This window comes from Oreochromis aureus, linkage group 1, assembly GCF_013358895.1.
Source record: "Oreochromis aureus strain Israel breed Guangdong linkage group 1, ZZ_aureus, whole genome shotgun sequence".
NCBI classification, from domain to species: Eukaryota; Metazoa; Chordata; class Actinopteri; order Cichliformes; family Cichlidae; genus Oreochromis; species Oreochromis aureus.
In genome coordinates, this window is record NC_052942.1 from 2,055,748 (window position 1) to 2,068,312 (window position 12,565).

At 40.5% G+C, this 12,565-nt stretch overlaps 1 long non-coding RNA gene across 1 annotated transcript; it reads left to right on the forward strand.

Moving 5' to 3' along the window:
* The first annotated feature begins 10,769 nt into the window (after window positions 1–10,769).
* Window positions 10,770–12,044, forward strand: LOC120442376. The gene is made up of 3 exons (XR_005614695.1): window positions 10,770–10,844; window positions 11,267–11,354; window positions 11,823–12,044. It is a non-coding gene; the product is annotated as an uncharacterized LOC120442376 (long non-coding RNA).
* Window positions 12,045–12,565: the final 521 nt, after the last annotated feature.

Below are 12,565 nucleotides of genomic sequence, written 5' to 3' on the forward strand. Positions count from 1 at the left end.
TTTAAAAATGATTCTTCATTATACAGTATCAGAGAACAGCAAAGACTAATGGGAAATCTCAAAAAATACTAGATCAAGTAGCAAGTATCCAAGAAAGCAGTCAACTGCAGACAACAGATGACCCAGTAACATTTCACTGTGGAGTTTCAGAAAAAGGTGATGGAGGAAAAAGACTGAGCATCTCTTCTATCCCAGCGAGAGACCCAAAGGTTCAGAAAAACAACTGCTGAAAACAAAGGTTAAAAAAAAAACTGTAAACATTGATAACAGAAAGAGCTGTACACAGACAGCAAGAGAGTTTACAAACTAGATTCAGGGAGGAATAGAATGTGAAACAGCATGAGAAGCAAAAACCCGCAGATCATAAATTATTCAGAGACAAGTTGTTTTTATAAGAGCATGAAAAAATCAGACTAGGACAACTTTAACTGAGCTGCAGCTCAACTCTGAGACAAACACTTCTATCATAGACACACTCAGCTCGCCACCCTCTTCATTTTTCCAAAGAAACACACACACACACACACACACACACACACACACACACACACACACACACACACACACAAATATTCAAGGTGAGCCTGAAGATCCAGAAGAACTATCATATGCAAATAGCCCATATGTGCTGCCTGTCACTGTCTCCCAGATACGCACACACACGGGGGTATGCCTGTGTGTGTGTGTTTGGGTCAAAGGTCAGATAGGATGCCTAAAGGACAAGAGGACGTTGGTCTTGAGAACTCCTTTTTACTGTACACACAGATGAACACACACATAGGTTTACAATATAATTAACCTTCCACAACCCACCTTGTGTTGCTTGCAGTATTTGTCTTCTCTTCCTCTTTTATGTTTGGAATTTTGAGAGTGTGTTTATTTATTTACAGTTCAAAGCATGATTTCCACCTCTTTTGTGTTTGGACATCAGTTTGCATTTCGCTGCTTGGTTTGTATTTTACTGTTGCAGCTGGACTAGACATATACAGCTGTTACTTTCAGTCCAGTTTAATTAAATATTCATTTGGGTGTCTGTGTAGGTTCTCAGTCAGAGTGAAAGATCTTATCATTTCAATCAGGAACTGGCTCTATGCTTTCCAAGGAACCAAGGACCCAAACATTTGGGAATGAGTCTCGACCTTCTGCATCTCATGTTAAAGTGAAGGTGGTTCCTATAGTCTGCAGGTTTCCTTGATTCCATTTCATAGACCTGCTAAATTTAGGGAATTATAAAGTACTCTGATTCTGATGAATTCTAGGGTGTTCCTCACAAAGTGCAAGGCAATACATCTGTGTTACCTTCACTTAAGCTGTTTTCACACTTGCAAAATTTAGTAAGTTTAAAACAAACTCTGGTTCATTTTCCCCCACGGAGGGGTTCATTCATGCAGATGTGAAGATGGTAACCACACACGGGTGGGGAACAAGACAACTGCCCCGAGAACGTTTGAAGTAGGTGTTCTTGGTCCAGTTCCAAGCAAACTCCAAAACAGTTCATTTAAGTTGAGAAGATGATCCTGTCATGATGCAGATCTGGCAGGACCCAAAGAGCAGACTCGGACAGCGGTACTCAGTAGCAAGAAGTTTGCTGAACCTTATTCATTTATAGAGGGGTTTAGGGTGCGATTGAGTGAGACCCTTGGGGTTTTGTGAGTCCTCAGGGAACAGAGAGGACAGGATATGTTATGGTCCATTCCAGAAAATGAGTTCGGCATGAGCGGAAAGAGAGTGGTGAAGTCTTCCTTTTGGAAGGTTGGGGGCTGAATGGGGTCAATGGCAACTTTATTGTCCCCAGTGGGAAATTGATTTGCAGTCTGTCCATACACAGAGAAACAAAAACAAACAAACACAACACCCCCCAAAAAATTCATTAATTAATTTAAAAAAAAAAAAATCCCAGAGAGAACAGCCCAAATTTTATCATCAACAAAGTAAAATGTGCATGGCAATAACCCTCATGGTTTAGTGTTATTAACCATGATAATAGCAGCAAGTACAAAAGACACTCTATGTCTCTTGGTCTTCACTGCAGGCACTTTATACCGACGACCTGAGGGAAGCAGCTGAAAATCATTAAAGAGAGGATGGTTGAACATATCCTGGCAGAGGTCGTATTCCTCAGCACCTGCCTGTTATAAAAGTCCACAAGTTGGACCGGAGACCTCCCTGAAATCTGACCAGCCACTTTAACCAGATTACAAAGTCTGGCCTTATTGTTCAAAGACACATTACCATACCAAGCAATGATACAGAACATTAAAACAGATTCAATAAAACTTTTATAAAAAAGGGTCATCATTTCAGATGACACTTTAAAATCTCTCAATCTCCTTAAAAAGTACAGTTGTTGTTGAACCTTTTTCACTGTAGCAGCAAGATGTGACTCAAAGGACAGAGCCGTATCAAGAACAACCCCCAAATACTTGTAACTGTCCACCAGTTCAATGGCTGCACCATTTATTACTGTTAGTGCAGGATGGGGGAAGAAGCAGTGTGTCAGACGATTGGGTTCCTGGGATCTTCTGGTGGAAAGCCGGCAGGCAGATGACTGGCTGGTACGAGAGGTTTCCTCCTGAGATGGTGAGGCCAGAGAGGATATGTATTGTGCAGGACCGTGGGGCTCTGATCCAAATGAATCTGATGAGGACTCTCAGGTGAAGGTGTCACGGTCCTGGGAATCTAGGGTTTATGTGTTTTCTGGTTTTGAAAATTCTTTGATTTAGTATTATTCGTGGTGTTTTCTAGTTTCTTAGCTATTTTCTAGGATTTAGGTTTTGTTTCTGTGCCTCTCCCGTGTTCCATATATCACATCTAGTCACCCTTGTCTCTATGTTCATGTGTCTCCTGTGTTCAGACTGTGTTCTCCTTCTGTCTCCATAGTCAGTTATGTTCTCATGTCGGCTCTTCTTCAGTCCCAGTGCCAAGCTGGCATCTTTAGTGTGTCTCATGTTTCCTCTTTTACTTTGACAGTCTCGCGTCCTGTGTTAGCGTGCTTAGATTTCCGTCCTCCCGTCTCGTTATGTTTGATTTCTCCCAGCTGTGTTCCCCATGTGTTTCTACTTCCCTTGTTACCCCTCTGTGTCATGAAACGCTGTGTGGCAGGCAGGAGTAGGACCCAAAATGCAGGCGCTCAGACTCAAGGTGTAAACTCAAAGTCACAGCTTTATTGGCTGGCAGGGAAAAAGGCATACAAACTAAACTGGGAAATATAAACTTACACTTGACGGAGAGGCACACAAGGAAACACACAGCTTGAGGGACGATGCGACACTGACTCAGAGAAACACAGGGTTTAAATACATTGGGAAGTGACGAGGGGAATGAGACACAGAAGGAGAGCACAGCTGGGAGAAATCAGGACTGACGAGACGAGGGAGCAAAGCAGGACACATTTACATAAGACACGGACCTTCAAAGTAAAACAGGAAGTATGACACAGACACGAACTTGGCACAGTGGAGACAGCAACTAAGAAACACAGAGACATAAACCATAAGACAGAGGACTCTAAGAACCGAAAGACACAGAGGGAAACTCAACATGCAGACAGACTACACAGAACAGAGGGGACACAGAGAAACACGAAGGGCAAGGGATCGAAACGATACAATTCACAAGAACAATACTACAAAAATCATAAAGAATTAAACATGCTGGGTCAGGGGACCCAGGACCCTGACACTCTGTGTATTTAAGACCTTTGTCTTCCTCTACTTGTCAGGGTCCTGGGTCTGAGCGACCCAGGGACCCTGAGCAGTTATGGTCTAATATTATATTGTATGTATTTTGTATTGCTGTCCCTGTTCTCCCTGCTTGTAGACTTATGTGTATGTAGGTGTGTGTGTGTGGCCCTGGCAGGTGATTGGCCACACCTGAAGACCTTGACACACCTGCAGCTGATCAAGGCTCGTCGGGGGAGCTACATAGGAGAGTCTTGAAGCTCCCACCGGCGCGGGATCATTCCATGAGACTCCACGTTAGTCTTCCTGTTGAGCCAAGTTAGTGTGTGTATGCCCGCGGTTATATGTGTCCTGACGGCTGCTTCTATTGTATCCCCAGGAGAGGTGTGGAGAGCCAGACAGCAGCCAGCACGGGGAGTGCTGAGACACGGGAGCGGAGAGCACAAACACTGGGAGAAGACACGACACGGGAGTCTGGGGAAAGCACGGGGATTTATTGTTGTTGTTTCCATCACTGTAAATAAACGCACTGTTCGCACACAGAGCACCGCGCCTGGGTCCTCCTTCCTCACACCCCCCACGGTCTGCCAGCCAGACCGTGACACTACTTGTTGTTGCGTTGACTCATGTTGCTGTGTGTTCTCCTGCGGTCCTCGTGTCCCTCCTAGCTTCTAGCTCTCAGCTGTCTAGTTTGTTAGTTCCTTATTTTTTAGTTCCTAGTATCTAGTCAAGGGCAATTAACAAATAGTGGAAGGAAAGACAAAAATAAAACCCCACCCCGTTCATGTCCAACTTTGATCTTGCCCGATCACAAGGTGTTTATTGCAAGTTTGAGCTAAACACCGTCTTGCAGTCGATGTATACTGTGCACTCATGAATGTACCATAGACCTGATAATATACAAACACAGCACCTTCATCCTGTATTTATATTTTTGATACTCCTGCTCCAGAAATATCAAGTCTGTAAGTGTGCTGAACATTCCCACGGGATTTGTAGTGATGCATTTGCTTGGAGTTCATCAGGAGAGTCCTTGGTGTAAAAAGGAACCATATCACATTAAAAAGCTACAAGTTTACAAAGCCATCAAATGATTTCACCCAAAGTAAAGGCTCTACAGGTGAGAAAACTCTCTGAAACCACTAATTTTAAAAAACATGAAGTTGGCTGAAATATTTCATTAGGCGCACAGAATGCCAAAATCCAAATAAATTCAAACAGGGAATTAAATATTGTACAGTGTCAAGAGAGGTGGGATTTTACTTTTACATCTGAGAGACGGTGAAAAAACTTTTATGTTTTAATGTAATACAGAGTGCCATAGCCATCTGTGAGTTTGCTCATAGTAAATCATGTTTGATTCTTGATCAAAAATATAATCAAAGTCTTATTTATATGAAAAATGAGAAATGCAGGTTGAGTAATTAAAATGTTTCTAATGTCTGGATTTTGTGCGTTGGCGTGACTCAGCTTCGACCTTGGCAGATTAGTGTCTGTGTGCTGAGACTGGCTGCAGGAATGTGAAAGGACAGCTGTCTCTGATAACTGATAAACACATAATCATAATTTATATACATAATTTTATATATGCTTAATACTGATGAGAATATAATCAAGTGTAAGTTTGACCAATATAACAAAGAAGAAAGTGTAATCTGTGAAGTGATCCCAATAACAAGCCTCTCACTGAGGTTCGGTACGGAGGAGCTTGTTTATGCTAAAGATGACCTTGGAGGCTGTGAGTGAGGGAGGGAGGGGAGGACAGAGTGAGACACTAGTCTCAAAGAATCTCCGACTTTATCATATAATTTGAAAAAGAAGTTACACTGAATATATTGTGACTGACAATCACAGAGTTATAAAAAGAAAAGGGAGAAAAATCATGCTTATTGATTAAAATCATGTTGGATATTCATGAGACTGAGCTAATGATAAATCCTGTTGAAGTAAAAAAGTACAAACTGAATGAAACATGAAGGAAAGTATATCCATATGTGATGAAGGTAATGACAGAGCATGTTAAAATATAACATACAAAAGAAGAAAATGCAATAAAGTGATACTAATGTTTGAATTTTAATTGAACTCAGCATTAGCTCGGAGTAGGTTAAGTAGAAAAGTATAATTACAGTGATTTGATCATGTGACTATTATTATTTGATTTGGCTTTTGCATTGCTCCTGCTAAATTGTGGACATTCCCTTTTTAACACCTTGTGAAACAGTAAAGGTAAAAAGCTGTGTATTATTATAGCACCACTCAAAGGGTTCTTACAGGTTACTGTTGCCTTAAAAAATAATAAGATCCCTGAGGCCTAGTTTTCCAGACCACTAAATTTGAGCCAGTTAGTTACAAAGTACACGGATTTAGAAGAAAGCTGCCGATAATGGGTGTGACCGAGGCGACGGCTTTACCAGAGGGCAACCCTGGCAAGCATGGCCAGGGATCGACGTCCGGAGGACTAAGAAGCCGTCAGAGCTGGGCGACTCTCTTCTCCAGCTCTATCCAAGCCCTACATTGCCTGCTGGGTAACACTCATAGGATCAGAGACATTTTAAGCAGCGAGCCAGTTCCAGAACTTCCTGTTTTGGGGTGCCTGGCCGAGAGCCACAGCAGCAGTCTATATTCGTAAAGACTGAAATAAGCAAGAGACTATAAAGTTGGGAACTTTTCCATTTTTCAGAAAATGACACACACAAAACTTCACAGTGCTGCGAAGTGTTCTAATGATTATTGAATGCTTCATTCCAGATAGCTCACGAGTACCTGAATGAATTAAATCCAACGACCTCACTGTGGTTGCAGATTTCCATGCAAGGGTTTCTAAGTTAAAACTAATCACCCCAGAGCATCTACGGTGTGTGTCTTAACTGTTGTTACCCACCTTTGTTTCCTTTGCCCCTAACAGAAATCTTTCCAAGGTCAAAATCAAGTTTTTCATAAGGATGAATTGTTACATGCAGTATGAATACACATCACATGTTCACACAGTGCATCTGTATGTGGAGTGTGTTGGTGTGTCTGGTGCAGACAGACAGACTTTTAATATTTGATTAGCTGCCAGATGGCACAGTAGAGCTCCTAATAACCATCTTTAATAAAGGTAGTCAAACGTACTCGTGTGTGTGTGTTCGTCACTGGTGTGTTGTGGGGTTCCTGCGATCAAAGAAGCCAACTCCAATGGCAGACACACGTCGAGAGCCAGACGCACACATCAATAATTCATCAAAACACACACACACACACACACACACACACATACATCCACGCGCACACACACACACATCGAGTCGGTGCCAAAAACGGGGGCTTATGCTGAAACAGAAGCTGTAACTAATGCTATAACATTAAAGCAGCTGATTCATATTCATTCATACTGCCTGGCTGGAACTGGAACAAAAGTCGAGATAATCTTTTTAGTTATTTATGAATTAAGTCATTAGTTTATTTGGAGAGCTTGTTGTCTTTTTGCTCTTTGGGCAGTTTTAGCCCAAGGAGGAATGTTTTTTTTCAATCTTAATTTAAATGTAACTTTTATTTGCAAGTTTTTACTGACGTTGCTTGGACTAGAGCTATGTCATTAATTAACAACTAGTCAAAGTAGAGATTATTATTAAAGGCCAGGAAATGATACAGTTTCCTCAGAGGGCTTAGCATAGCACACGACACCTTCTGCTCTAAAACTCGTATATGAGGAAAAACTCGTCAGAAATGAAAGAAAACCAGGTCGCTCTTCTAAATTGACAGAGGCAGCGTACAAAACAGATCATCACAGCCTAATTACAATTGGCGCAATCAGGATGACAAATTAGAAATGATTAGAGTAAATCCAGGTGTCTGTCTAACGCGAGATCATTTTAGCAACAACAATGGATTTAAACTCAACCAGCAAAACTAAAATGACTTCTTCTTTAATCATCTTTGTCAGAGACAGACATAGATGCTTTCTGAGACAATGGCTGCAAGACCAGTTGTATAATAATATGGAAAGATATGCATAGCTGGACTGAAATGATGATTCAGGCCGGGAATTTGACTCCCAAGCTTCTCTTTTCATAAATCCACAAAATCCTTAATAAAAATGGGAGAGCAGTTATGATCAGTCTGCTCATTTGTGAGGACATGTATACCAATTATTTTACAAAAAGCCTATCAATGGGTGGGTCTACAGTTTTAAAGGTATGGCTGTCAGAGGACTAGAAAAATTAATCTTTATTTGTCAAATTTTATTGATTAATAATTAATTCTAAATATAAGACCTGTGTTTAGGGTATGGAAGATTTACCGGAATTTATATCACATGTTCACAGTAATGTCATTAGTTCTACGGCATATTCATTACATAAATATTAAAATCCTAAAGCTGCTTTTCTTTGCTTTTTAATGCATGTATGATTACAAAAATCTTATCCTGTCCCCAAATCAGAAATTCAGCAAGTTTAAAATAAAATTGATGGTGGTTTTACTGTTTTAGTCCCAGCCAATACATTTTCATATTCAACAGGGTTTCATTAACAGAATCCAATATGTGGTACTAATAAATGGCCTGTATTTATATAGCGCCTTTATGGTCCCTAAGGACCCCAAAGCGCTTTACATATCCAGTCATTCACCCATTCACACACACATTCACACACTGGTGTACTAATACACCGATACCTAAATATTTAATTTGCTATGAATCATGATGTGGTAAGAATGCAGGTGTGTGAGCAGCGCTCAAACTTCAAGAGAAAAACTCACATCTGAAATAAAGCGTAAGGCTGATTTTCTTTAATGAAAAGCACTCGTTAACTCGAATGTCCAAAGAATGCCTTCTGCTGTATTTATAACAGTATATTCGGTGCATCTAGTTTTCCCCTGAGAATTAGAAAACAACATTATGAATGCACTCAGTGGGCGCTTTAGGTAATGGAACTGACACTGCAATATGTAAATGTTTTAGTGCTCTGAATTTTTTCATATATTTTTAACACAATAAAGAAAATGTCAAAATGAGCCATTTAGACTGAGTGTAAATGTCTGCATTCAGTGTTTTCTTTTGTTTTTTGTTATCTCCAAAGTCTTTTTAAGCATCATCCTCCTTTCCACCAGAGCGATGTCAGGAGATAACAATTACAACTTCAGGTTCTCTCGTCTCAATCAAGGTTTTTACTCTTAAGGGGAAAAATCCAAACCTACACAGCACTGTGTGAAAAAGTGGGGGAAAGCTAACGGTGGCTACGGTACCTTTGGCTGCACCGGCTACAGGGACCTGGCTAACTACGGGTTTTTCAAGGGAAGCCAGGTCTCCAATTCAGCGATCCTGGCATCCAGAGCAGTAAACAAGGTACATTTATTACAAGTATTGTTAATACTAACAGAGGTTGAGGAGTAACTAAACATCTGGCACAATGAGAAGGAAAATGCAGGAGGGACAGCTGAGGCGGCCGCTGCTAGCTAGTTGGCTATGAGCTAAACTAAGCTAGCTTAGCTAAGCCAGGATCTTTAACATCTAACCATAAAGCTCCAGGCTCTGGTTGCCTAGGTGACGCTCTAATGTATTTACTGCCAGGTCATGGGAAAATCTTTGCTCTCACTGTTTGTCGCTTCAGTCTCACGCCTGAAAGTTGAGAAAAACTGATCTTGGACTCGGCTCACTTCCTGTCACTAGTGGTTATTTTGCCCACAGTCACTTAAAGTTGCAGAATGTTATTCACCTTCAACGGTCTTTGATTGCCACATTGCAGCAAACTGTACACAGTAGCACCACCGTGTAGCACATCATTATATACCAGCTAGCTCAACTTCTGTAACCCTACAAACGTCACTGCTGTTTAGTTTTCTGTCTTCATTTATGTTGGAAGTGATAGCAGAGCTGTACGTTTGAATGTTTCAGAAATCTCTCAGTCAGAACATGCTATATCATGTTTAGGTGGAAGCTAGCGAGCTAACTTCCTGCTAACTTCTAACTCTGTTAAATTTAATAAATTCTGTTTTCATGGATGCCTGGATGCTTAACTTAATTGTTACACCTGGTAAAGCAGCAAAGCTGATCATTTTATTAAAGATGAAAGAATTTAGACAGTTTGTAACTCTCAGTGATGTCGCAGTGTTCGTTTGACTTTGGGACCTGAAGCAGTTTGGACCCGGAAACGGCTAATGGCGTCAGACTTAGGCTACGTCCACACGTACACGGGTATTTTTGAAAACGGAGATTTTCCGTTTTCGTTTTAAAAAATAATCCCGTCCACACGTAAACGCAGACATGAAGGAAAACGCTGCTAGGAACATGTCAAAGCAACAGGTGGCGATATATTCCTAACCATGTAGAAATGTTGGCCAATCAGAAGTCTAGAAGCCTCGGTCTGAAATAGTAAACAAAGATGGGGCATAGAAGCAGAACCGAGTCATATGTGTGGAGGGACAGTAACTGTGTGTGTATATGTAAGCATTTAAACACTGCAGAGAGTACAATTAACAGTAACAGTATTGTAGAAATTCATTTCACCGAAACAATAACGTGGTGCATAGTGTGACGTCAAAAAAGGCGCACACCTTTGACGCTGCGTTTTCTCCGTTTTCCTCGTCCACATGTAAATGCAAAAATGGAGTTTTCGAAAATCTCCACCCTGGCAGGCGTTTTTAGAAATCTCCGTTTTCAGTGACCAAAAACGCTGTTTACCTGTGGACAAAAGGTGCAAACGCATAGAAAAATCTGCGTTTTCAAAAATACCCGGGTACGTGTGGACGTAGCCTTAAAGACCGGATAGCTGAACAACCTTATGTAAAAAACAGCTGCATAATTTCACATGTTAGAAAACCACATTAAACTTGAGCTAAACTGTTTTAACATTGTGACTCTACAGGTCTTTGGGTTGGCCTGACTTTAAAAATGGTGGAAAGCACAGTGACATTAAACAGTTTTAAAATTATAGATTTTCCATAGATTTAACTCATCTGATAATCCTAGTTAGCCCAGCCCATTTTCATCTTGTTATCATGCTGCTCAAATCCCCAGTCTGTATGTAGGTATACGTGATTGTCAAGTTGGTAGCGTATGAGTGTGTGTTGTGCTTCTCAGTTGGGTGAAAACTCATCTTTGTGGCATCTAATTTCAAAGAAATCAACATGGACAAATCAAGATGCTTATGCTAAGGCTTCACAACGGGATTGCCCTAACCAGTGAGTGGTGTCATTGTGAAAACGTATTCCTTTCCTGATTTATTTCCTTTTTATTGCATACTTATCACTCTTACATGATTAAGATGATTGAGCAAATTTGAATATAACACAAAGATAACCCAAGGAAATACCAAACACAGTTTTTAAAATACGGTTTTATTTATCAGGGTGAATGATAATGCTATAAATACATCAGGCTTAGCATAATTATGTAGTTGAAAAGATTTGCCTTATAAAATTATAATGAATTATCATGTAAGTCAGAGACAATGAATAATATGTTAACAAATACACAAAATAACAATTTTGTTATAATTTGAATTCATAAAGATTTTTTAAATGCAAAAATCAAACCCATAAATATCACACCTTGCATGTTGGCTTTGTAATCATTGTCTTGTGAAATCTTCCTTGTGACTGAGGTTGAATGAGCCTGAAGGGCCTCGGGGCCCTGATGAAGAGAAGACAGCTGCAATGAAAGAGAAGAACACAGACAAACACTCGGCTGACGTGAGAATATATTTAACAGGTTTATCATTGACATTAAATGACTGAGTGGCAGAGTAGATGGAGACAAAGGGACGTGCAAGAGACATTTCATTTGTACTCCACACCCCACCCTATGAGATGTGTTGCTATTGTGTGTGTGTGTACATGTCAGCTGTGGGGTGCAGCTGTGGGGGGTTGTCGTTGTCAGTCAGTACTAACTTTAATCACAAGGCAAGTTAGCCAAGGTTGGATTAGCTTCAGCAGCTTTATATGAACACTTCTGCTTAATAGCATTTGCCAGCATGCTGCCTGTTAGTAACCCTGTTCATAAATAAAACGTTACCTACACAGTGGTCAACTCCTTGGGCAAACATGTGCTGTTCTCAGGATCTTTGATGTAATTTCATTGGTTAACAGCTGTGCTGGAAAATCTGGCCAATTGTGATTGGGCTATCTGACGTCTTCACTGGTTTTTCTCTCAACTTATAGCACAAACAAGCAAAGTGAAGCCAGGGCCGGCCCGTGGCATAGGCCATATAGGCAAATGCTAAGGGCGCCGTCCATCAGGGGGCGCCACGCCAGTGCCACAAATGTTGAAAAAAAAAAAAAAAAAAGTTGGTACTATTATTTCTAAATACAAAAAATAATCCCACGTTAATTAAAATGCAAAGTAAAGCTTATTTAATAGAAATATTATTTGTTACAACATTACGCCCCCCTCCCCTACGGTGTGCCCCTCCCTTCCGTGTCATGGTTCCTTTTGGACGTCACCACATCAAAAAATCAACACAAGATGTCAAAACAGCCAAAACTGTCAGGTGCCCAGGGAAGAAAAAAGAGAAAAGAAGAGGAGGAGAAACGAGAAAAAGACAGAGGTAGGTAATGTTAGCCTACATGAAATTATTTGTCTGAATGTGATAGTAACCTAAATTTTTAGCATTAAGCTAATGTTACATGATTCGCTAATTGCTAATCAATAAATAGCTAGTTAACTGTTTTAACGTCAGTTAATATTGTGGAGGGGGCTAAATTGTTATGGAAAATAATAATGTAACGTTAGGTAATTACAGTACTCCCACCTTTCCCACCATTCCTCATTTGTATTCATCTTTTAAGCAGGTGTTTTTTGTTTACATTGTTATTGCCTTCTGGTTAGCTAACGTTTACCCTGCAGGTAATAGTCACTTTTCCACCCCTGTATAGTTGTAAGCCTAGTTGTAAGCCTAGTTGTT